The following is a 23,891-nucleotide window of genomic DNA, read 5'->3' on the forward strand; positions in this document are numbered from 1 at the left end:
CTAGGGCACCCATACTTTTGCTAAAATCCAGCTGTTACACCCCCTCTTTCTGTTTAATTCTAGGTATATCCACCATTAACTACAAAAAGGACTCCAGAGGCCCGGGAGAAGGGGTTGGTCAATTCACCCAGTTAACAAGGCTAAGGTTTCTTGAGGAGTTCAAGGGTTGTAAAAGGGGAGGACGCCCAGTTCTTGTTAGGAGGGGTTTTGCAAGTTATTCAATCAATCTGCAACTACCGCCTCCAGATTTGATCAACCATTATTTTCTTTTCTGTTATTTTTATTTCTACAATATTTTAGATTTAATTCTTGTTCATTTCTATGTTTTGTAGATCTAAATTCGTTTGATTCAAGGCTACGGTGTCTCGAGGGGTTCGAGGGCTGTAGAAAGGACGGATGCCCAATTCTTGTCAAGAGGGGTTTCTGCAAGCTGTTTAGCCGATCTACAGCTACTGCCATCGGATCTGGATTCTGGATCATTTTTTTTATTTATTTCTTTTATTTCCTTTGTTGATTCCCTATGGATACGACCCGTTCTCACCCATTTACTAAGTTAGTAGTTGTTTGATAAACGATAAAAATTATAAATGTTTAAATTGGTGTTCCAGAGTTTTTAACGACACGCTTCCGGACACACCAAGTTTTTGGCATCGTTGCCGGGGAAGCAGGGAGAAAAAAATTTATTTACTTTTTCTGGATCTGTTTCATTATTTTTCTTATTCATTTTATTACTTGATCCGCTATCTCAGTTTAATTCTTGTTTCTCTTTAATTTTGCAGGGCAGAATAGCGAAAAGTGGGGTACCGGAGCGTTGCGGGACTGCGAGACGGAAGAGAAGAGAAGAGAATTTGGATTGCGTTTCAGGTGTTGTCATTCCATTTTACTTTTGATTTTTTTTATTATTTTTACTTTTGAACTATTTTTTTGGTAGAATAGTGATTTTCAAATTTTTTTATTATTATTAATTTTTTTAGATCTGATTTATTCTTTTAGTACTATTTTTCTTCCATTTTGTTTCTAGATCTATTTTTTTCTCTTTACTTTAATTTCTTGTTCTATTTTTCTTGTTTTGATAGGCTTGTGTTTTCTTTTATTTCAAAAAAAACAAAAAAAAGTTTGTTTATTTTATTTTATTTTATTTTATTTCTTGTAGCATAATTTTCTTTTGTTTATTTTATTTTATTTTCTTTTCGGTTTAAATTTTAGATTCATTTTTTTCTTTTATTTTAGATGAAAAATCAAAAAAAAAACTAAATAAATAAATAAATTATTTCTTTTATTTTATTTTTGAAGCGTATTTTTCTATCATTAATTTTATTTTCGTATTAATTTTTGGATTTGTGTTTTTCTTTTATTAAAGAAAATGAAAAAAATTCAGCATATATTTTTTTCTTTTGTTTATTTTATTTTTGGTTTAATTTTTTATTTGTATTTTTTTCAGTTATTTTATCTATTTCTTGCATAATTTTCTTTTTGATCATTTTATTTTCAGTTTAATTTTTAGATTAGCAATTAGTTTGTTAGAATTTATTCGTGGGAGTTGTTAATTCTATTTAGCACAATTAATTATTGTTTTATTTTTTGTTTGCAATTATTATTTGTTGCTTTATTTAATTTCTTTTCTTTTAGTTGTTTAATTGAATAATTAATTGCTATATAGGAAATTGTTGAAATTTTTGAATTTGAGTTTAAATTTCAAATCTGAATTTAAATTTTAATTCGAATCTGAATTTGAATTTCAAAATTTGAAATTTAAATTTTAAATTTTCGAATAAAAAAATTAAAATTAAAAAAGTCATATTTTAAAAATTCAAATTTAAATTTTAAAATATGAATTTGAATTTAAATTTCCAAAATTTTAAATTTTAAATTACAAAAAAATATAAAAAAGAAATATAAAAAAAATCAAAAAATTGGTTAATATTTTTCTTGCATTTTCGTTCCAATATTTAGTTATGAATGTGTTAGGTGTTCTTTTTATTATTTTTATTGTTCCTTGTGCTTAGTTTATTTTATTATTTTATGCTATATTGATCAATTGCATATTAGAAATACTTGTTCATGCATTGTAATTAGTTGCATCCATTTTGTTTCGTTAATCCATTTTAAGGGCATCCAACCTAAATAAGAAAGGTCGGGTTTTTCATCACCCTTCCTTGGCCCACAAATCACCACCTTTCACATGTGGTTTACCCTAAACCCTAATTTAAAATTTGGATAATAAGATCCTTTAGGGAAGCCTCACACTTGGTTCAAAGGTGTGCTGAATTTTAGGAAAGCTTATAATTATTTTCCATAACTGGCGGTTGGTGTCTAAGGAAAGAGGTTAAACGGCTATAAGTAAGCGGGTTTTGTGGTTATTTAATTAAGTCCTTGTGAGAGCAAGGGGAGCCTCCCACATCCCCACCTCTTACCAGGCTAACCAAAGGAAGTGGTGTAATTCCAAGTGATCTTAAAAGGATTCACATCGGTTGAACCACTAGTTTAGGAAACCCTAGGTCATGTGTTTAATTTCCTTGCCCTTAAAAAAAACAAAAAAAAATCAAATTTGAATTTAAATTTCAAAATCTGAATTTGAATTTAAATTTCAAAAGTTTAAATTTTGAATTAAAAAATCAAATTTGAGTTTAAATTTTAGAATTTAAATTTCAATATCTAAATTTGAAATTAAAATTCAAAATTTAAATTTCAAATTTCAAAAACAACAAGAAGAAAAATGGGGTTAAAATAAAATGAATTCAATTGCTAGAGTTTGTGGAATGAGAAACCACTTCCAAACTGAGCCACAAATTGATTGGAACCACATGTCCCGACAACTGGACAAGATTAATGGTATGGCCCAAAGACTTGAAGAAGTCCTTGCACGTCGTCAACTAAGTGGCCCATACGCAAGCTTGTCATCATATCCATCATGTTCCATCTGTGCAAGCCTGGCCCACCATGTCAGCCAATGCCCTACGACGGGCCTATGTCAACCAGTTATTCCAAACCTAGTACATATGGCCAATAGATTTTTCCAATCCATTCTCTAGCCCATATAACCCTGGGTGGGAAAATCAGCCCAACCTCAATTATAGGTCCCAAGTCCAAGAAAACCCCCTGCCAAATATGCACTGAGAGTACAATGATTACCCTGGGACTGAACCGGCTTAACCATGTCAAACCTATACATCGTCCCAACAGCAATACCACCTATCTAACTCCATGGCCCACCATTTCAGAGGCCACACTCCTTGAAATTGCTTCCATCCATTTATGATAGGTTCAGGATCGGCGAGTTAAAATCAACTCCAATAATTCTGCAACTCACTGATTGGTCAGTCAACACTCCTTGAAGTGTTATTGACGATGTCATGGTCAAGGTAGAGGGTTGTCACTTCCCATTGGATTTTATCCTAGACATGACCCTAACCGAGGAACTAAACCACATCCCGATACAAATATCAACTGTAAATCGGTAAAAATGGATGTTTCATTAGGGGAGCAGAAAGTCCGGTTAAACATTTTTAGTGCCTCTAAGTATCCAAACCTAGGGGAAGATAAGTGCAAGGTGGATATAGTAGATAACTTTTTAAATGACCTATTTACCCCCCTTGGTTAGCCTAGTTCGAGCCCTGTCTGTTAGAAGATGAAAGTGAGTCAGAGATTGTAGATGGAAAAAGTGCTTGAATGTGTCTAGCTGAAGACGTTAAACTTAGCGCCGATTGGGAGGCAACCCAACGTAATTTTTTTCTTCAGTTAATTTTACGATTAGAGTTTTTTTATTTTCTTGATTCAAGACCAAGTGGCATAACTTGAACCCCTTAGGAAAACCCTACTCGTTGTTCCCTTTGGCCCAAATCTTCTTTGCATCATTCTAGTCATGCCATTGAGGACGATGGAATTTAAGTTGGGGGTGAGGAAAAAGAGAGAAAAATTGAAAAAAAAAATGTGAAGCTAAGCCTTTAAATATGTAGAACTAAAATTTCATTGGAATTTTTAAAATTTTCCATTAAAAAGATTCCCAAACAGAAAAAGTTGAGGAAACTGATAAAAGAATATTGAATTTTGTAGAAATTGGTAGCAAGTGATAGGAGTCAAAATGGGTCATATTTGAATATTGTCGAAACCGTTCACAAATTGGAAAATACTCCCAAGTTTGCCCTATCAAAATAAGAAGAGAATGATTGAGAAATTAGACAAAAAATCTCTAAATTGTTAAGAGACAGTGGACTACCCTGAACAGTTCTGCAAAGAGAGAGAGAGAGAGAGAGAGAGAGAGAGAGAGAGAGAGAGAGAGAATAAAAGGTGACTGGACACTCTTCACCTAAGTCAAGTGTCGAGATTCGCGTCAAACGGAAAAGGAAATGCCAAAGACACTTACCTAACACTTAGTAATCGGGTCTCTTCACCTAAGTCAACGCACAAAACGGTGAAAGGTAACAATAAAAATAAGTTAAGGGGTAGAAATCCGCTGTCAGAAATAATAAGAAGAATACATGTTTGATTTTAAAATCAATTTCATCTTATCAAGACAGTTTGCAAATTGAAGGGTTAATAAGATTTTTAAGCTACGTTTATGTAATATTCAAAATAAGACAGTTTTACGTCTAAAGCCCAATACCGATCTATACAGAGTTTGAGAATGCTGGAATCAGGATGCTTGATTAATTCTATTAAGGATGACCTTGTAATGGGAAAGATCTATATACTCAGTGTAATTTTAAGGCTGCATTGCTGAGGGACTAGCAATGGTTAAATTGGGGGGTGTGATAACCTTGCATTTTGATGCCTTAAGGGTATCAATTCAGAGGTATTTTCGGCCTTAGAATAGTCAAGATGTGTCATTTTCCCAATTAAATGCAATGTTGTGGCCTCTAAGGGTCTCTATGCAAATTCTGGGGAAAACTATGAAGTTTTCATGGCTGAAATGCAGATTTTGGGAAGCTGGTGTGAAGTCCAGCTTAGAGAGGGGGTGTTTTTGTGAAAGATTGAAAGTAGGAGGGTGCCTCCTAGCTGCTAAACCCAGTTTGGCGCTCCTTCTACAGTATTAGCATGCTCCCCATGCCTTAGCAAACCCTAGGAGGCATTTTAACCCATTCTTTTCACTCTTAACAAACCCTATCCGCTCCTAATTGCTAAATCCTCACCTTCCATCCCTTCTAATCTCCACCATCCATTCTAGGGCACTCTCTTTTTAGCATTCTAACCCTAAGAGCCACCTAACTTTTAATCTTCACCATTCAGCATTTAACCATTAAATCTCAGCCTTACATAATATTGGGTGCCTTCTCCTTTTCTTCTCAGCCTTAGGATAACCCTAGAACCTTCCTAACCCTTCATTCTAAACCCTAGGGCACCCATACTTTTGCTAAAATCTAGTTGTTGCCCCCCTCTTTCTGTCTAATTCTACTTATATCCACCCTTCTCTATAAAAAGGACTCCAGAGGCCCGGGAGAAGGGGTTGGTCAATTCGCCCAGTTAACAAGGCTAAGGTTTCTTGAGGAGTTCAAGGGTTGTAGAAGGGGAGGATGCCCAGTTCTTCTTACGAGGGCTTCTTGCAAGTTATTCAACCAATCTGCAACTACTGCCACTAGATTTGATCAACCGTTATTTTCTTTTCTGTTATTTTTATTTCTGTAATATTTTACATTTAATTCTTGTTCATTTCTTTGTTTTGCAGTTCTGAAATCATTCGGTTCTAGGCTAAGGTGTCTCGAGGGTTCGAGGGATATAGAAAGGACGGATGCTCGGTTCTTGTCAGGAGCGGTTTCTACAAGCTATCTGGCCGATCTGCAACTACTGCCACTGGATCCGGATTTTGGATCTTTTTTTTTTATTTATTTCTTTTATTTCCTTTGTTGATTCCCATACTTTATTAAATTCTGATTTTTATTTATTCTCGTGTTTAAATTCGAAACATTTAATTTTAGCAATAATAGATTTTATTTTCGTATTTTCTGTCATTCCTGATTGCATTCTCTTGTCCAAATCTAAGTATATATTAATTTTTCACTTGCTTACCTATGGATACTACCCAGTCTCACCCATTTACTGAGTTAGTAGTTGTTTGAGAAATGATAAAAATTATAAATGTTTAAACTGGTGTTCCGAAGTGTTTAACAATGCGCTTTCGGACACCAGTACTCGGCTTCATTCTTGGAGGCCTTGAACTTGAACCTTAGGGTGTGCTCAAGCACTGTGTCTTTTGATCCAAGAGGATGAGTCCGGCCCTGCTACCTTGCTTATTGGATGAAACGCCCATATGGAGAGTCCATATTTGCGGTGCTGGGGTCGGGTCTTTTACTATAAACGTACACTCCACTAGGAAATCGGCTAAGGCTTGGGCTTTGATGGTGGGCCGCAGAGCATACTCTATGTTGAACTCACTTATTTCCACACTCCACTTGATTAAGCGGCCAGATGCTTTCGGCCTTTATAGCACTTTTCTGAGAGGTTACTCGGTAAGCACGCGGACACTGTGGGCTTGAAACTATGGCATGAGTTTCCTTGTCGCGGTGATCAAGGCCAGGGCTACTTTTTCTAGGTTTGAGTATCGAAGTTCTGAGCTGAGCACCTCGTCACTAGCCGAGAGGTAGAGCAACAGCTCGTCCCCTGGGCTCGGTTTGGTGAGGAGAAGTGGCGAGCTTAGGTACCTCTTCAGCTCTTGGAAGGATTGCTCACATTCTTCAGTCCACTAGAAGTCTTTGACCTTTTATAAGGCCCTGAAGAAGGGCAAGCACCGGTGACTTAGACATGAACCTGCTAAGGGTGGCTACTCACCTAGTGAGGCGCTGCATATCGAAGATGGCTTGGATTTTCTCTAGATTGGCTTCAATTCCTCGCCGAGTGGCCATGAACCCTAGAAATTTGTCGGAGCCGACCCCGAAGGCACACTTGGTCAGATTTAGCTTCATTTGATACTTACTAAGAGTGTCGAAGACTTCCCTGAGATTGGCTAGGTGGTGTTCGGCCTTCTTACTTTTCACGAGCATGTTGTCGACATACGCTTCAACATTACGGCTGATCTGGTCCTTGAATACCTGGCTCACCAGCCATTGATAAGTAGCGCCGGCATTCTTGAAGCCAAAGGGCATTGCTTTGTAGCAATACAGTCCACGGTCAGTGATGAAGGCGGTCCTCTCCTGATTGTCGGGATGCATTTGGATCTGATTGTACCTTGAGAATGCATTCGTAAAACTCAGGAGTTTGTGCCCTACCATTGCATCCATAAGCTGATTTATCCTTGGTAGGGGGAAGCTGTCTTTGGGACAGGCTTTGTTCAGGTCCATGAAGTCAATACAGATCATCCACTTTTCCAATTGCCTTCTTCACCATCACTACGTTGACCAGCCAGTCTGGGTACTTTACTTCCCGGGTAAAGCCAGCGTCAAGTAGCTCCTGGACTTCCTAGTTGATGATCTACCACCGTTCTACGGCAAAGCTCCTCTTCTTCTGCTTGATTGGTCGATAGCATGGGTCGGCGTTGAGACAGTGGGTGATGACCTTGGGGTCGATCCCTAGCATATTTGCTGCCGACCATGCAAACACATCGGCATGATCCGTAAGAAGCTGGATGAGGTCCTCACGCAGGTGGCCATCCAAGAGAGAGCCGACCTGGACTGTCTTCTCAGGGTCTTCCTCGAAGAGCGGCACCTAGATGAGGTCTTCAACAAGTTAACCGCGTTGTGTTCTCAACTCGCCGGGCAGATCTATGCTCTCGGTTGTGAGGGTCTCCGCGGCTGGCTGCATTCCTTGGCAGGATGTCAAGTAAGATTGCCGTTGTACCTATGGTTTCCTCGGGCCACTCCCACTCCATATGGAGTCGGGAATTTCATGGCTAGATGGAAGGTAGACATAGAGGCTCGTAGAGCATTCAAGGTCGCCCTGTTGAGGATGGCGTTGTAGGAAGAAAGGCATCGAACGATGGTGAAGTCTACCATGGCCGTCGAAGTGATCTCGCAATGGAAAAATTTACAAATAATTAAACTGGTGTTTTGAAGTGGTTAACGACGCTTCTGGACACACCAAGTTTTTGGCCTCGTTGTCAGGGAAGCATGAAGAAAATTTTTTATTTGCTTTATCTGAATCTATTTCATTATTTTTTCTTTTTCGTTTTATTACTTGATCCGTTATCTCAGTTTAATTCTTGTTTCTCTTTGATTCTGCAGGATAGAATAGCGAAAGGTGGGGTATCGGAGCGTTGCAGAACTGCGGGACAAAAGAGAAGAGAAGAAAAATTGGATTGCGTTTCAGGTGTAGTCGTTCCATTTTTAATTAGTGATTTTTGAAGAAAAATTGTTTCTCTTTTTTTTTGGTTAAATAGTGAATTTTGAATTTTGAATTAATTTTTTTAGATCTGATTTATTTATTTTTTTAGTATTATTTTTCTTCCATTTTGTTTCTAGATCTATTCTTCTTTCTTTATTTTAATTTATTGTTTGATTTTTTTGCTTTATTAGATTTTTGTTTTTCTTTTATCTCAGATTAAAAAAAAAGCAGTTATTTTATTTTATTTTAGTTCTTGCAGCATAATTTTCTTTTGTTTATTTTATATTATTTTATTTTCGATTTAAATTTTAGATTCATTTTTTATTTCAGCTAAGAAAAATAATAAAAAATATAAATAAAAAATTTTCGTTTATTTTATTTTATTTATTTTTTCAGCATATTTTTCTTTCGTTAATTTTATTTTTGTATTAAGTTTTAGATTTGTGTTTTTCTTTTATTTAAAAAACGAAAAAACCATAAATAAAAAAAATTTCAGCATATTTTTTTCTTTTGTTTATTTTATTTTTTCTTTAATTTTTTTAGATTTGTATTTTTTTCTTTTATTTTATCTATTTCTTGCATAATTTTCTTTTTGATCATTTTATTTTCAGTTTAATTTTTAGATTAGCAATTAGTTTGTTAAATTTATTTTTGGTAGTTAATTATGTTTAGCACAATTAATTGTTGTTTTATTTTCTGTTTGCAATTATTATTTGTTGCTTTAATTAATTTCTTTTCTCTTAGTTATTTAATTGAATAATTAATCGTTAAATAGGAAATTGTTTAAATTTTTTAATTTGAGTATAAAATTTGAATTTGAATTTAAATTTGAATCTGAATTTGAATTTGAATTTGAATTTGGATTTCAAATTTCGAAATTTAAATTTAAAATTTCGAATTTCAAAAAAAAAGTAAATAAATCGAAAAGAATATTAAAAAATATAATTAATTTTTTATAAGTTTTGAATTTGCATTCCAACATCTAGGATTTGATATGTTTTAGAGCATGCATCATATAGGATTATTTAATTGCTGAAACTATTTTGTTAGTTTTGAATGTGCTAGCTTTCTTTTTATTTTAATTGCTTCTTGTGCTTAGTTTATTTTATTCTTTTATGTTATATTGCTGAATTGCATTTTAGAAATAATTATTCATGCATTGTTATTAGTTGCATTTGCTTTGTTTATTTTGTTTCTTTCCGTTAATCCATTCTAAGGGCATCCAACTTAAATAAGATAAGGTGGGGATTTCATCACCCTTCCTTGGCCCAAAAAAATCACCACCCTTGATGTGTGGTTCGCCCTAACCCTAATTTAAAATTTGGATATAAAGATCCTTTAGGGAAGCCTCACACTTAGTTCAAAGGTATGCTGAATTTTAGGAAAACTTGTAATTACTTTCCATAACCGGTGGTTGGTGTCTAAGGAAAGATGTTAAACGGCTATGCCTAAGCGGGTTTGTGGTTACTTAATTAGGTCGCTACGAGAGCAAGGGGAGCCTCCCACATTCCCACTTCTAACCTGGCTAACCAAAGGAAGTGGTGTAATTCTAAGTGACTTAGGAAACACTAGGTCAGCCCCTAGGTCGTGTGGTTGATTTGCTTGCATTTTTTTTAAATTTAAAAATTCAAATTTGAATTTAAATTTCAAAATCTGAATTTGAATTTAAATTTCAAATTTCAAATAAAAAAAACATCAAAAATTAAAAAAAACATAAAAAAATAAAAAATAATAAAAAATTTTAAAATTAAAATTTGAATTTAAATTGCAGAATTTAAATTTCAAAATCTAAATTTGAAATTAAAATTGAAAATTTAAATTTCAAAAAAAAAAGAAGAAGAGAAAGGGGGTTAAAACAAAATAAGAGAAAATGAATTCAATGGTTAGAGTTTGTGAAATGAGAAACTACTTCCATCCTGAGCCACAAATTGATTGGAACCACGTGTCTTGACAACTGGACAAGATTAATGGTATCGCCCAAAGACTTGACGAAGTCCTTGCACATCATCAACAAAGTGGCCCATAGCCAACCTTGTCATCCTATCCATCTGTCCAAGCCTAACCCATCATGTTAGCCAGTGCCCTACGGCGGGCCCATGACAACCAGTCGATCCAAACCAAGTACATACGACCAACATATTTTTCTAACCCAATGCTAAGCCATTCTTTAGCCCATATAACCCTAGGTGGGAAAATCAGCCCAACTTCACTTACAGGGCCCAAGCCCATGAAACCTCCCTGGCAGATATGCACTCCCAATGGTCTGAAGCCCAGACCCATTGGGAGTACAATGCTTACCCTGGGACTCAAGCTAAACCATGTCAAACCTATACATAGTCCCAACAGTATCATAATCCATCTAACTCCATGGCCCAGCAATTTCAGAGGCCACAAGTACAGAACCAATTCCAGTAGATGTACCCTAGGAATCAACCGGCTCAAGTTTATCAAGCTTACCCAAAACCTTCAGTAGTTGATCCTAAATCAGCAACAGTCCATCGATAGACTAGAGAGCCAAATAGGACAGCGGGCGAAAGCCAAAGCGAGGAGAGAAGTAGGGCAATTATCGAGTCAACCGGTTGTGAACCCTAGAAATCGCCACCGGGTTTTCATCCACAACAAATTCAACCACCTCCTAGGAACCCTAAGCTTGAAAATACCAAGGCTATTATAACCTTAAGGAGTGAGAGGATTTTAGAGGACCCATGTGAGGAAAAGAGATTTAATGAAGAAGAAAATGAGCAAGAAAACCATAAGTTGGGGGGGGGGGAAAGAAAAAGGAAAGGAAAATCTAGAGTCTATAGTGAACTAACCCATAGTTCCCTTTCCAACTGCACTCATAGTCAGGCCGGTGCGAAAGAACGAAGAGACTCGCTACGAGGAGAGCAAGGAAGTCCATATTAACTTTCCTCTCCTCGACGCGATCCAACATATCCCGACCTATGCCAAGTTCTTGAAAGAACTATGTACTCAAATGATTGAGCCACAACCAGCCCCACAAAAAGTGATGCTCTCGGCGAATGTTAGTGCGGCTCTCCTAAACCAACTTCCCCGGAAGCTGAAAAACCCAGATGCTCCTCTCATAAACTGTGTCATCTTCGGAATCACCTTCGAGTGGGCACTATTGGATCTTGGGGCTAGTATAAATCTGCTTCTATCTATTTATGATAGGTTCAGGATCAGTGAGTTAAAACCTACTTCGATAATTCTGCAATTCGCTGATTGGTCAGTCAAGACTCCTCGAAGTATTATCGAGGACATCATTGTTAGGGTAGAGGGTTGTCACTTTCCATTGGATTTTATCATCCTAGACATGCCCCCAACCGAGGAACTTAACCATATCCCGATAATCTTAAGATGTCCATTTTTAGCAACGGCCAATACAAACACCAACTATAAATCGGGAGAAATATACATTTCATTTGGAGAGCAAAAAGCCCCGTTAAATGCTTTTAGTACCTCTAAGCATCCAAACCTAGGGGAAGATGAGTGCAGGATAGATGTAGTTGATGATCTTTTAGATGCCCTATCTGCCCCTTGGTTAGTCCAGTCTGAGCCTTGTCTGTATAAGATGAAAGTGAGTCGGAAAGTGTAGATGGAAGAAGTGCATGAATGTGTCTGATTGAAGACGTTAAACTTAGCGCTAGTTGGGAGGCAACCCAACGTAATTTTTAGTTTTTCTTCTTTTAGGATTTGAGCTTTTTCTTTTCTTGATTTGAGACCAGGTGGTAGACCTTGGACCCCTCAGGAAAACCTATTAATTGTTCCATTTGGCCCAAGCCCTTTTTACATCAGTCTACTTATGCCATTGGGGACAAAGGCATTTAAGTTAGGGGTGAGGAAAGAGAGAGAAAAATTATATATATATTGAAAAAAAATTGAAAAGCTAAGCTTTTAAATTTGTAGAATTAAAATTTCACTGAAAATTAAAAAAAATTCCATTAAAAGAGATTCCCAAACAGAAAAAGTTAAGAAAACTGATAAAAGAATATTGAATTCTATAGAAATTGATAGCAAGTGATAGGAGTCAAAAATTGGTCTTAATTGAATATTGTCGAAAGCATTTAGAAATTTGAATATAATCCCAAGTTTGCCCCTACCAAGATAATAATTGAGAGATCGAGAAATTAGACAAAAAAAATTCTTCAAAATTGTTAGAGATAGTAGACTACCCTGAATCGTGCTTCTGCAAAAAAAAAAAAAAGAAGAAGAAGAGAGAGAGAGAGAGAGAGAGAGAGAATAAAAGGTCAATGGACACCCTAGACTTAGTAACCGGGTATCTTCACCTAAGTCAAGTGTCGAGATTTGTGTCAAACGGAAAAGGGAATGCCAAAGACACTCACCTAACACTTAGTAACCAGGTCTCTTCACCTAAGGCAAGTGTCGGGATTCGCGTCAAACGGTGGAAAGTAGTAATAAAAAAAAGTGTGCAAATCAAGTTCAGGGGTAGAAAATCCATTGCCAGAAATGATATGAAGAATACATGTCTGATTTTAAGAATCAATCTCAACTTATCAAGACAGTCTGCAAATGGAAGGGTAAATAAGACTTTTAAGCCAAGTTTCTATAATATTCAAAACAAGACGGTTTTACCTTTAAAACCCAATACCGATCTATATAGAATTTGAGAATGCTGGAATCAAATGCTTGACTAATTCTGTCAGGGAGGATCTTGAGATGAGAAAGATCTCTATGATCAGTGTAATTTTCAGGCTGCATTGCTAAGGGACTAGCAATGTTTAAGTTGGGGGTGTGATAACTCTACATTTTGATGCCTTAAGGGTATCAATTCAGGGGTATTTTCGGCCTTAGAATAGTCAAGATGTGCCATTTTCCCAGTTAAATGCAATGTTGTGGCCTCTAAGGGTCTCTATGCAAATTTTGGGGAAAACTGGAAAGTTTTTATGGCAGAAATGCAGATTTTGGGAAGCTGGTGTGAAGTCCAGCTGAGAGAGGGGGTGTTTTTGTGAAAAACTGAAAGCAAGAGGGCGCCTCCTAGCTGCTAAACCCAGTTTGGCGCCCCTCCTACTGTATTAGCATGCTCCCCACGCCTTAGCAAACCCTAGGGCACCTTTTGACCCATTCTTTTCACACTTAACAAACCATATCCACCCCTAACTGCTAAATCCTCACCTTCCATCCCTTCTAATCTCCACCATCCATTCTAGGGAACTCTCTTTTTAGCATTCTAACCCTAGGAGCCACCTAACTTCTAATCTTCACCATTCAGCCTTTAGCCATTAAATCTCAACCTTACATAATATCGGGTGCCTTCTCCTTTTCTTCTCAGCCTTAGGATCACCCTAGAACCATCCTAACCCTTCATTCTAAACCCTAGGGCACCCATATTTTTGTTAAAACCCAACTTTCACCCCCCTCATTCTCTCTAATTCCAGTTATATCCACCCTTCTCTATAAAAAGGACCCCTGGGGCCCTGGAGAAGGGGTTGGTCAATTCACCCAGTTAACAAGGCTAAGGTTTCTTGAAGAGTGCAAGGGTTGTAGAAGGGGAGGACGCCTAGATCTTGTCAGGAGGGGTTCCTGCAAGCTGTTCAACCATTCTTTTCTTTTCTTTTCTTTATTTTCTTTTCTGTTATTTTTATTTCTGCAATATTTTAGATTTAATTCTTGTTTGTATCTCTGTTTTACAGATCTGAATTCATTCGGTTCAAGGCTAAGGTGTCTCGAGGGGTTCGAGGGTTGTAGAAAGGACAAACGTCCGGTTCTTGTTAGGAGGGGTTTCTGCAAGCTATCTGACCGATCTTTAGTTACCGCTACCGGATCCGGATTCTGGATCATTTTTTTATTTTCCTTTATTTCCCTTGTTGATTCCCATACTTTATTAAATTCTAATTTTTATTTATTGTATTTTTTAAATTTGAAACATTTAATTTCAGTAATAATAGATTTTATTTTCGTATTTTCTACCATTCCCGATTGCATTCTCTTGTCCAGATCTAAGTATATATTGATTTTTCACTTGCTTCCCTGTGGATACGACCCGTTCTCACCCATTTACTACGTTAGTAGTTGTTTGAGAAATGGAAAAATTTACAAATAATTAAATTGGTGTTTCGAAGTGGTTAACGACATGCTTCAGGACACACCATTATCCTTCCTGTTGGCATGAGTAACTCCTCGAAGAAGCCCATCAGGGTAGTGTTGACCGGTGTGAGACAATCCTTGTTGATGCCGAACTGATCAAAGGCGTCTTTGAACAAGACATTGGCTGAGCTCCCAGTATCTACTAGGATGCGCCAAACTTCATAGTTTGCAATTTCGGTCATGATCTCCGGGGCATCATCGTGTGGGGTTTGGACCCCCCTGAGGTCATCTTCGGTGAATGTGACCGGGTCCTCGTATCTCTTCTTCTGCTCCCTGTTGCCAATTTCCATCAAACATGCGTACCTATTCCCGCCCGAGTTGCTCTCCCCTCCGGAAGCCATTCCTCCCAAGATTACTGCTATAACTCCGACCAGGGGAGCTCAACTTGGGGCATGGCTGGACCTTAGGAGGATTATCTTCTTTTATGTCAACGAACCCCACCAAGTCTTAAGGTGGTGCTTGAGGTCAAGACAATTGTCGGTCTTGTAGTCGTGGTCCCGATGAAAATCATAGTATTTGTCTCAATTTCTTTTGTTGGCTTGGATCTTCATTTTTTTGGGCCACCGGACATACTTGTTGTTTCGGATCTACATTAGGATTTCAGACTGTGGAGTAGTTAGCGGCGTAAAATTCTTGAAGGTCGGAGGCAGTGTGTGCGGCCTCCTTTCTGGTCGACGGTCCTACTGCTTGCTTTCTCGGTCCCTCTCTATCTTTCGCTCCTCTACGTCCCTTCTCTTCCTGTCAGCTGCTCCTCCTCATCTCTTAACTGTGTCTGGGCTTCCTTTGCATTGATGTATTTCTGGGCATGGCTCATCAACGCGGCTAATGTCTATGGAGGGTTCTTGGATATGGAGAAGTTGAATGGCGAAGGGCAGAGTTCGTGCTATATGGCTGTGACAACCACAAATTGGTTCAGGTTCCAGACCGCTTCGTATTGAACCTCTCCAGGTAACCTCTGAGAGATTCTGTCTTCCTTTGCCGCACCTGCATGAGGATGGCCGAAGTCTTCCAGTGTTTTTGGCTTGTTGTAAATTGTGCATGAAATTGGCTCTCCAGTTGCTCCCATGATGCTATGGAGCGTGGGGGAAGAGATGAGTACCAAGTCAGGGCCGAGCCTTTAAGGGTGGCCATGAGAGCTTTGCACATCAAGCCCTCGGATGAACTGTGTAGCATCATCTAGGCCTTGAGTGCTTCAATGTGGTCATCGGGATCAGGATTCCTGTCGTACTTGCCAAACTGCGGTGCCCACCATCCTACAAGGGGAATTTATTCACAATCTCTTGGATGAAGGGTGGCTTCTTGATGGGATAGCCAGTTGGTTGCACGGGCTGATTTACGGGTGGTGTCATGCTCCTCTGGGCCTGGCTGCACTCCAATTCGGTCAAGCATTGTTGGAGCTCTTGGATCTCTGCGTCCCTGTCATCTGGAACCGTGGCGTGCGTAGATCTTTCTTTCTTGGGCCGCACTGGGTGGTCTTTAACTGAACTGGACTCAACGACAGAGACCACCTGGGGCGGCATCCGTTTGCCGAGCCTTTCCTTGAACGTGATTCGAGTAGTTTGGTGAGTCTTACTATGGTTGTCGGGTTCACAAGAGAGGGCGCAAGAGATGGACCTTCTTGCTGTGTCTTTCTTTTCTTGGTCAGGCCGCGCTCCCTTCTTGTTCGATCGGTGCATTTTGGGTTCCTCGGGGCGATGATCGACCTTTGTGCGTGTCAGGGTAACAGGGGGGATGGTCTGAGTGGGTGGTGCCACAAACCCCACCGACTACATCATCACCAAGATTTGGTCGACCTTCTCTTGCATTGCTTGGAATTGGATAGGATTGACCGTGGCTGGTTGTGGCTGCTGGGTTTCCTAGCACGGGGGGTTACGATGATGGAATTCTTGAGATGGGGATCAGGCTGTTGAATGCTCAGAGTGGTTTCTTGGCATCTTGATCGCTTCTTGACTGCACGGTGAGAGAGATTTAGGAAAGGCTTTTTGTGCAATTCCCACAAGCAGTGCCAATCTGATGTTGCTCAATCCTAGGTAGTGCAAGAACCGGTTGCACAGTCAGATAATCCTTGCCAACTAGGCAGAGCCAAGGTGGAAGGACGAAACTGCGCAATGAGATCTGCGAACAAGAAACTGTCAGAGACCCGAGGAGTTATCCTCGGGTAGGTACTCCAATGCTCAAGTCAATAGAAGACAGTAGGTGGTCGAGCCAAGTAGTTGGAGAAAAGTGCTGGTCTGAGCAAAGTAGCAGTATGAGAATTAGAAGTTGGATCCCTTACCTTGAGTGGGAGGTTCCTTTTTATAGCCGAGAATCCGTGTCCTGATCGTGTTAGGCTTCCGGGGTTGTCAGGATGAGGTTAACCACCAAGGTCATTAGGATAAGACCTAATCCCCAACAGAGTTGCCCCCATCTACTCTCTTGTCTTAGTCATGCCTATCTACATGATGTGGAGTCGTCGTGGCTGGAGAGGTGGAGTGGGGCTGCGAAGGTGACGCGATGCTGACGTGGCCGAGGAGACAAGGTAGGCTATGAATACGATGTGGTGTCGACGTGGCCGAGAAGATAGGGCGGTCACGTAGGCTCCACGTGGCGTCCGAACAGTTATGTTTCACCCCAAAATTGTTTTTTGGCCAAGAACCACTGATTTGGTCAACAAATCACTGACCCAGGCGATCGAGTAGCCGAACCATTGATCTGGACAACGGTTTTTTGCTATTTTTTAATTTTTTCAAAACAAGCCGTTTATTCGGTCCAAACAGTTGGACCTTCAACCCAAGAACTAGACCCAAAACGGTTTTTTGTCCAATCTATTTCTAAAAACCTTGAAATTTTGTTGGCAAGAGAAATGCTATACATAGCCACGTCACGTCCGAACTTTATTTTATGGATAAGTTTAATATTATTATAATGGGGGCTATAAAGGTGCAAACCGGATGGACAATCTATAGTCATCACCGGCATGGCACAATCTTGTATACATCAAAATTTATATGGAATAAAATTTTACTTTTTTATTTATTATTTATCTTGTTAAATTATTTTAAATTTTTTCAATTTTCTTAGAATATCGTCTAGACATGCATTTCACTGGGCCTGGGCCTTGGGACATACTGAGCTTTTCTCTTGGGGAATTCACCAACTAGCATGACCCACTACAGTACAAGCCAATGTTTTAAAACTAACCTAGAGGCTGAACTGTTTTTACCTCCAGGTCACAGGTCATCGGTTCAACTGGCTAGGTCGAACGGTTCAGACTGTTATGTAAGGGTATCTTGCTGACCTACAAATCTTGACACGTGGCTTTGGCTAGATGCACCCTGACCATCCATCACCAACCACTGCCAACAACTGCCACGTACTCCCAACTACTCTTAGGCAACTCCGACTATAAAAAGGGGCTCTCACAATAAGGTAAACACACATTGGAACTCAAGCTCTAAGTCTCCTCTCTTTCTTGGTATGATCCCTCAGAGCCCTCTACTAACTTGAATGTCAGAGCTTTCACCACTAGTATAAGTCCCGGGGCCTCTAACATCTTCTTTCTCTCAGTAGGTTGGACTTGCCGGCCTCGAATGCTAGAAATTACTTTGTTGCCCTTGGTTCCATATTTGGCAACAACAATTGGTGTCGTCTATGCAGACGTTTTCAAAACTTTACCTTAAGAAAAAACAAACCTAATTTAATCAATTAGTGTCCCTAAAATGGTTAACAAGCAAGACCCCGTCCTTGGCGTCCGAAACTTAGTCACAATTGCCCAGTTCGAGCTGGTCTTGAACAGGCTGGACAACCTGGCCCAGCGATTGGACAACATAGGGCATTCTGTAGGAAGCCACCCATAGGGTGGCTGCCCGCCTGCCCCATCAGAAGCCATGGACAACACAGTGGGTGATCCGCCCATACCCCGCTAAGCCAACGCTTTGGTGGTCTAGAGAAACCTGATCCCTCAGAGTTAGATAGCAGGAACCGATGGGTTAGTAAACCCTGTTCCAAGACCCCTCGGCTCCCCAAACGAGGGGCCGACCCCGTGGGGTCCCACATCGAGCACAAGAACCTCGGCTGTCATTACCATTGCATGGCGACCAATTGGGACGACAACGAGCACTCAAGCCACTACAGTCCCCCTCCAAGGGCGAGAGGTCGGCACCACGCCTCTCCCCCACTAGTTTCTAACCTTCGCGACCTCCTCAATGATCATCGTGCACGCAACACTTAGGATGTGCTGGCATCCGAGCACTCCAAGAATGGGGCCAGCCCATGTCCCGTGAGAGAGAACTAGGACCAACTCGAAGCGACAATGCCATATGTCGACCAACGCCTCGGATCAGCTCCCTTCAAGATCAGCTTCGGTAAGTAAAAGAGCGCCGAGGTGACGCCTCCACCAGTTGCCCGACCACATCCAACTGAATGGAGAAATTCGTAGATACCATCCTCTCCGAGCCCCTCTTGCCAAATTTCAAGGCCCCGATGTTGGAGACCTACGATGAAAGTATAAACCCTGAGGACCACCTGGAAAGCTTCCGGACCCTCATGCTCCTATACAGATACTCTGACACCCTCACGTGCTGGGCCTTCCAAGACACATTCAAGGGAGCAACGTACCGAAGGTTCACCACACTGTATCCACACTCCATCGCCTCTTGGGAACAGTTCGCGGACCTCTTCTTAGGTCACTTTATGAGCAGCCAACGGTGTTAGAAAACCGTCATCTCCCTGATGTTTATCAAGTAGAAGCTTGGGGAGAGCCTTTGGGCATATATGAATAGGTTCAACTAGGAAGAACTCAAGGTCAAGGAACTCGACCCCTTGGTCTACATACACACGAATTTTAGTGGTCTCTGGCCTGGACTCCTCAGCTGGTCCATTTCCAAGACTCCTCCCAAGACTAAAGTTGAGTTCTTGAAGAAGGTTCAGAAGTACATCGCCGCCGAGGAGGCCGAAGCCAACAAATGCCTCCAAGAACCGAAAGTTGATGCCAGCCGAGGGTCTAGTGACAAGAAGAGGAAGGACAAGGATGGCCACAATGGTGGTTGCACCAACAAAGGAGGAGAGAAGAAGCCATCGACCCCTTCCTTCAATAAGTACGCACCGCTAAACTCCTCCCGAACACACATATTGATGCAAGTAGGGAAGGAGGAATTCATGATGTGGCCAACTAAGTTGAAGAGGAACCTGAGAAGGGGAACCCCAAGAAGTACTACAAGTACCACCATGGCACTGGCTACGACACCGAGAACTGCTATGAACTCAAGAACGAGATCAAGTCCCTCATTTACCGTGGACACTTAAAGGATTTTGTCAAAGGTGATGCCCCAGCGTCATCCTCACAACAGCCTCGAGCCAAGCCCCATAATCATCGCCCCCTGGCTGGAGTCATTGAAGTCATAGCTAGAGGCTCAACCTCGGGGGGAGCATTTGCCTCATCTTAGAAAGCATATGTCTGGCAGTACAACATCTAGAGCCAAGCACCAAAGATGTCAAGGTCGGAAGACTTCATTTCCTTCTCAGACGACAACCTACAAGGGGTATCTATGCCCCACGACAACGTATTGGTGGTGTCAATGACCATCGCCAACTACACATTGAAAAGGATCCTCATAGACAATGGCTCTTCAACTGACATCCTATTGAGACGTTTAAGAAGATGTAGTTGACGTTGGACCGATTGTAGCCCATTGACATGCCACTAGTTGGCTTCTTTGGGGCAGTTGTCAGACCCGAAGGAAAAATAACCCTACCGGTCACCATAGGGACTGAACCTCGGTACGTCATTCAGATGACTAAGTTCTTGGGCATGAAGATAGGCTCACCTTACAATGCTATCATAGGGAGGCCGACCCTTCATGCACTCAAAGTGATCGTCTTGTCTTACCACATCGCCATGAAATTCCCCACAGAGCATGTCGTAGGGGAGGTTAGAGGAAACCAACAAGTTTCCAAACAATGCTACGCTGTGGTGCTAAAAGGCAAGAACAAGGAAGCCCTACCACTGGAGGGGCTTGACCTCAAGGATGAACCATGAGGTCAAGGCCATTCAGCCGAGGACCTTATCTTGGTTCCCCTAGACAAGGCCAAGCCCAAGAAAATGGTACGAGTTGGGTCTCGCCTCTCTCATGACACATTTTCTGAACTTCTAAGCTTCCTCAAAGCCAATACCGATGTGTTTGCTTGGTCTACCATTGATATGTCAGGAATTGATCCCTTAATCATTACTCACAGGCTGAGCATGGACCCAAGTTGTAGGTCGATTCAGCAAAAGAAGAGGAACTTTGCATTACAGCGCTAGAAAGCCATCGGAGAGGAGGTGGACAAGCTGATTGGCGCTAGCTTCATACGAGAGGTATATTACCCTAAATGGCTATCTAATGTGGTCATGGTTAAGAAAGCTAATGGAAAATGACACATCTGCATCGATTTCACAAATCTCAACAAGGCATGGCCCAAAGACAACTTTCCTTTGCTGATAATTGATCACCTCGTCGATGCCACCACAAGGTACAAGTTATTAAGCTTCATGGATGCTTTCTCCGGCTACAACCAGATAAAGATGCAACCAACCGATGAGGAAAAGACCCCGTTCATCATCAAGCAGGAAACCTATTGCTACAAGGTGATGCCTTTTAGACTAAAGAATGGCAGGGCCACTTACTAAAGGTTGGTGAAAAAGATCTTCAAAGAGCAGATGAGGAGAAACGTCAAAGCCTATGTCAACGACATGGTTGTGAAGAGTCTTAGGGCTAGCCAACACACCTTGGACCTCGGCGAGACATTCGGGTTACTAAGAAAACACAACATGAAGTTGAACCCCACCAAATGCGCCTTTGGGGTTACCTCGGGAAAATGCTTGGGTTTTGCTATCACTCAATGAGGCAAAGAGGCCAACCCCGAGAAGATACAAGCCATACTAGACATGGAGCCCCTCGGTCAATCAAAGAAACCCAGAGGCTCACCGACCGAGTCGTAGACCTCAACCAATTCATGTCCAAGTCCGCTAACCAGTGCATACTCTTCTTTCAAACCATCAAGAAGTTGAAGGATTTCCAATAGATAGAAGATTGCCAAAATGCCTTCGAGGAATTAAAGTCCTACTTTTCATCACCACCATTGCTTTGAGGCCCCTTCCAGGAGAAACTTTGTTCTTGTACCTCTCGGCAAGGGATGAGGCAGTCAGCTCGGTGTTGGTTCAAGAAGACAAAGGAGTTCAGAGGTCAGCATATTACGTCAGCAAGGTGCTCCACGAGGCTGAGACTAGATATCTAGAAGTAGAGAAAGTAGCATTTGTGCTAGTGAACTTGGCCAGGAAGCTGAAGCCTTACTTTCAAGCCCACAACATCTCGGTGTTAACCAACCAGCCCCTCAAGTCGGTGCTCTCGAAGCCGGAGACCTCGGGTCAACTAACCAAATAAGCTATCAAGTTGTTGGAATTCGAGTTACACTATCAATTGAGACCTGCAATAAAGGCGCAAGCATTAATAGACTTCTTGGTTGAATGCACCTTCGCTATTTAATGTATCCCCTGGGCATATGAAAGGATCATTGAATGAAATATCACCTTCACTATTTTCAGTAACCCCTTTTGGCTACCTCTCCCTTTGTGAGCGGTGCATTTAGCACTATAGCTTGAGGAAACCCCAAACTCTCGACCTGACAATGGGAAGAGAAGAGATCTACACCATTCTCTTTCTATATATCCACAAAATTGAATACCCATTTAGTAAAACTTTGCTAAAAATAGAACGAAGAAGCAACAGTAGTAGAAACAATTAACTATATATCTATTAAGATAAAGATTCAAGAAAGGGTTGAGTAATTACATGTTGAGTGATTAATCGATCAATTTCCAATTACTGTTGTTGGATTTGCAGCGGCATGTCTTCACCAAGATAAGACAAAGGAATGGTGCGAACATCTTTCTGAGACTTGGGCACGACAATGAATGAATTGGTGGTGGAATCCCTCGAATGCTTTCTTGAGACAGGGAGGTTATAGGTAAGACTGCTATTGGCTTCATGGTCATCGTCACTAGAACCGAATTAGAGATAACAAAATTGTAGAAGGGGAGGAGCGTGTCAGCGGTGGTTCCTAATAATGGGATGCTATAGCCCATGCCCATCTAGTTATTGTAGATATTCCATTGTTCCAATGGCATTCATGATTTCTTTGAAAATTCAATTCTGAATAGAAAAAACACATACAAAGATGAAGAGCCCAACAAGACCCAGATTGCGAAAACACAGTAAGCTGGGAGAGGTTCATGATTCAAAATCAATACCTATTTCCAATCACTTGAGAGGGAAAGAGGTTCAAATGACGAGCCTCAACAACCATGAAACTAGGCTTTTCCTTGTTTCTCTATCTTTGTTCACAAGCACAACCAATACATGACTGTGCTTGTGAAGGGGCAATGGGTTCCAATCGAATCTCATTTCCTTAACCATTTGTTTTGAAAAAATAGAAGAAAAAATTGAAACAACATTAAATGAGATGAGACCCAAAAGCTTTGCCAAGCGTGAGCACACACCTAGAGAGAGAGAGAGAGAGTTAAAAAAATAAAACAACCAATTAGTCTATTTTCTCATCCATGGTTGCGGAAAAGGATTTGATTTTGGAGGGAAAAATTAAAAGGGATGAAAAATTTGAAAGTTGGTTTTGACACTTTCCTTCTAAGAGATTTGAATGGATAGTTGATAAAGAAAATTAGATACTCAAAGGGCATTTCTATTTTTTCACATGCCACTTAATGGTTGATTAACAGTAGGTACTAATTTGGCACGTTTTAAAAGTAGTTTCTTTTTTTTTTTTGATAAAAACAACAAGGTTATATTAAACTTGAATTCAGAGAGAACAAAAAACAAACACTAAGGTCTATTTAAGTCTTCGTTTGCCAAATTTTGGATACACCCCGGTGAATCATTGACAAACAACCTAAACTCTTTTAGACCTTTGTTAACCAACACATGGGCTACATTGTTACAGGATCTGTTTACATGAACAAAAGAAATTGACAGGTCTTCAGTAAGCAAAACAATATCCATGCACAAGAAGTTTGCATCCAACGTCAGATCAAAGTTTCTAGAGTTTAAAGCCCGCACCAAAGCCAAACAATCTGGTTCCACTATTAGAGCTTCTTTCTTAAATATGTTCATGACTTCCAAGCTATTGAGAATTGCCATTGCTTCAACTTGGATGGGAGAAGAAGTTGAGGATTTTCCAAAAGCAGACGCTACAACACTTCCTGAAGAATTTCTTAGCATAGCTCCAAAATCTGAGCATCCTGGATACAAAAAACTTCCATACACATTAAGCTTTAAATGGCCTGGGTCTAGGGCTTTCCAAAAAAATGTAGACATTTTGCTTAGGACTTCGATGCTGAAGAGAAGAACTTCCCAGTTCTACTTGGAAAATCTTCACTCTCTCTCTCCACATCATGTAAGTATTTTCAAAAACCTTTAGGTATTGAATTAACACATTTTGAATTTTGGGGACCAAAACCCAAAGTACAACTACTAATATGTAATTTTCTCTTAAAAAATCTTTTAAAT

The sequence above is a fragment of the Nelumbo nucifera genome, chromosome 1, assembly GCF_055504915.1.
Source record: "Nelumbo nucifera cultivar China Antique chromosome 1, China Antique-T2T, whole genome shotgun sequence".
In the NCBI taxonomy this organism is placed as follows: domain Eukaryota; kingdom Viridiplantae; phylum Streptophyta; class Magnoliopsida; order Proteales; family Nelumbonaceae; genus Nelumbo; species Nelumbo nucifera.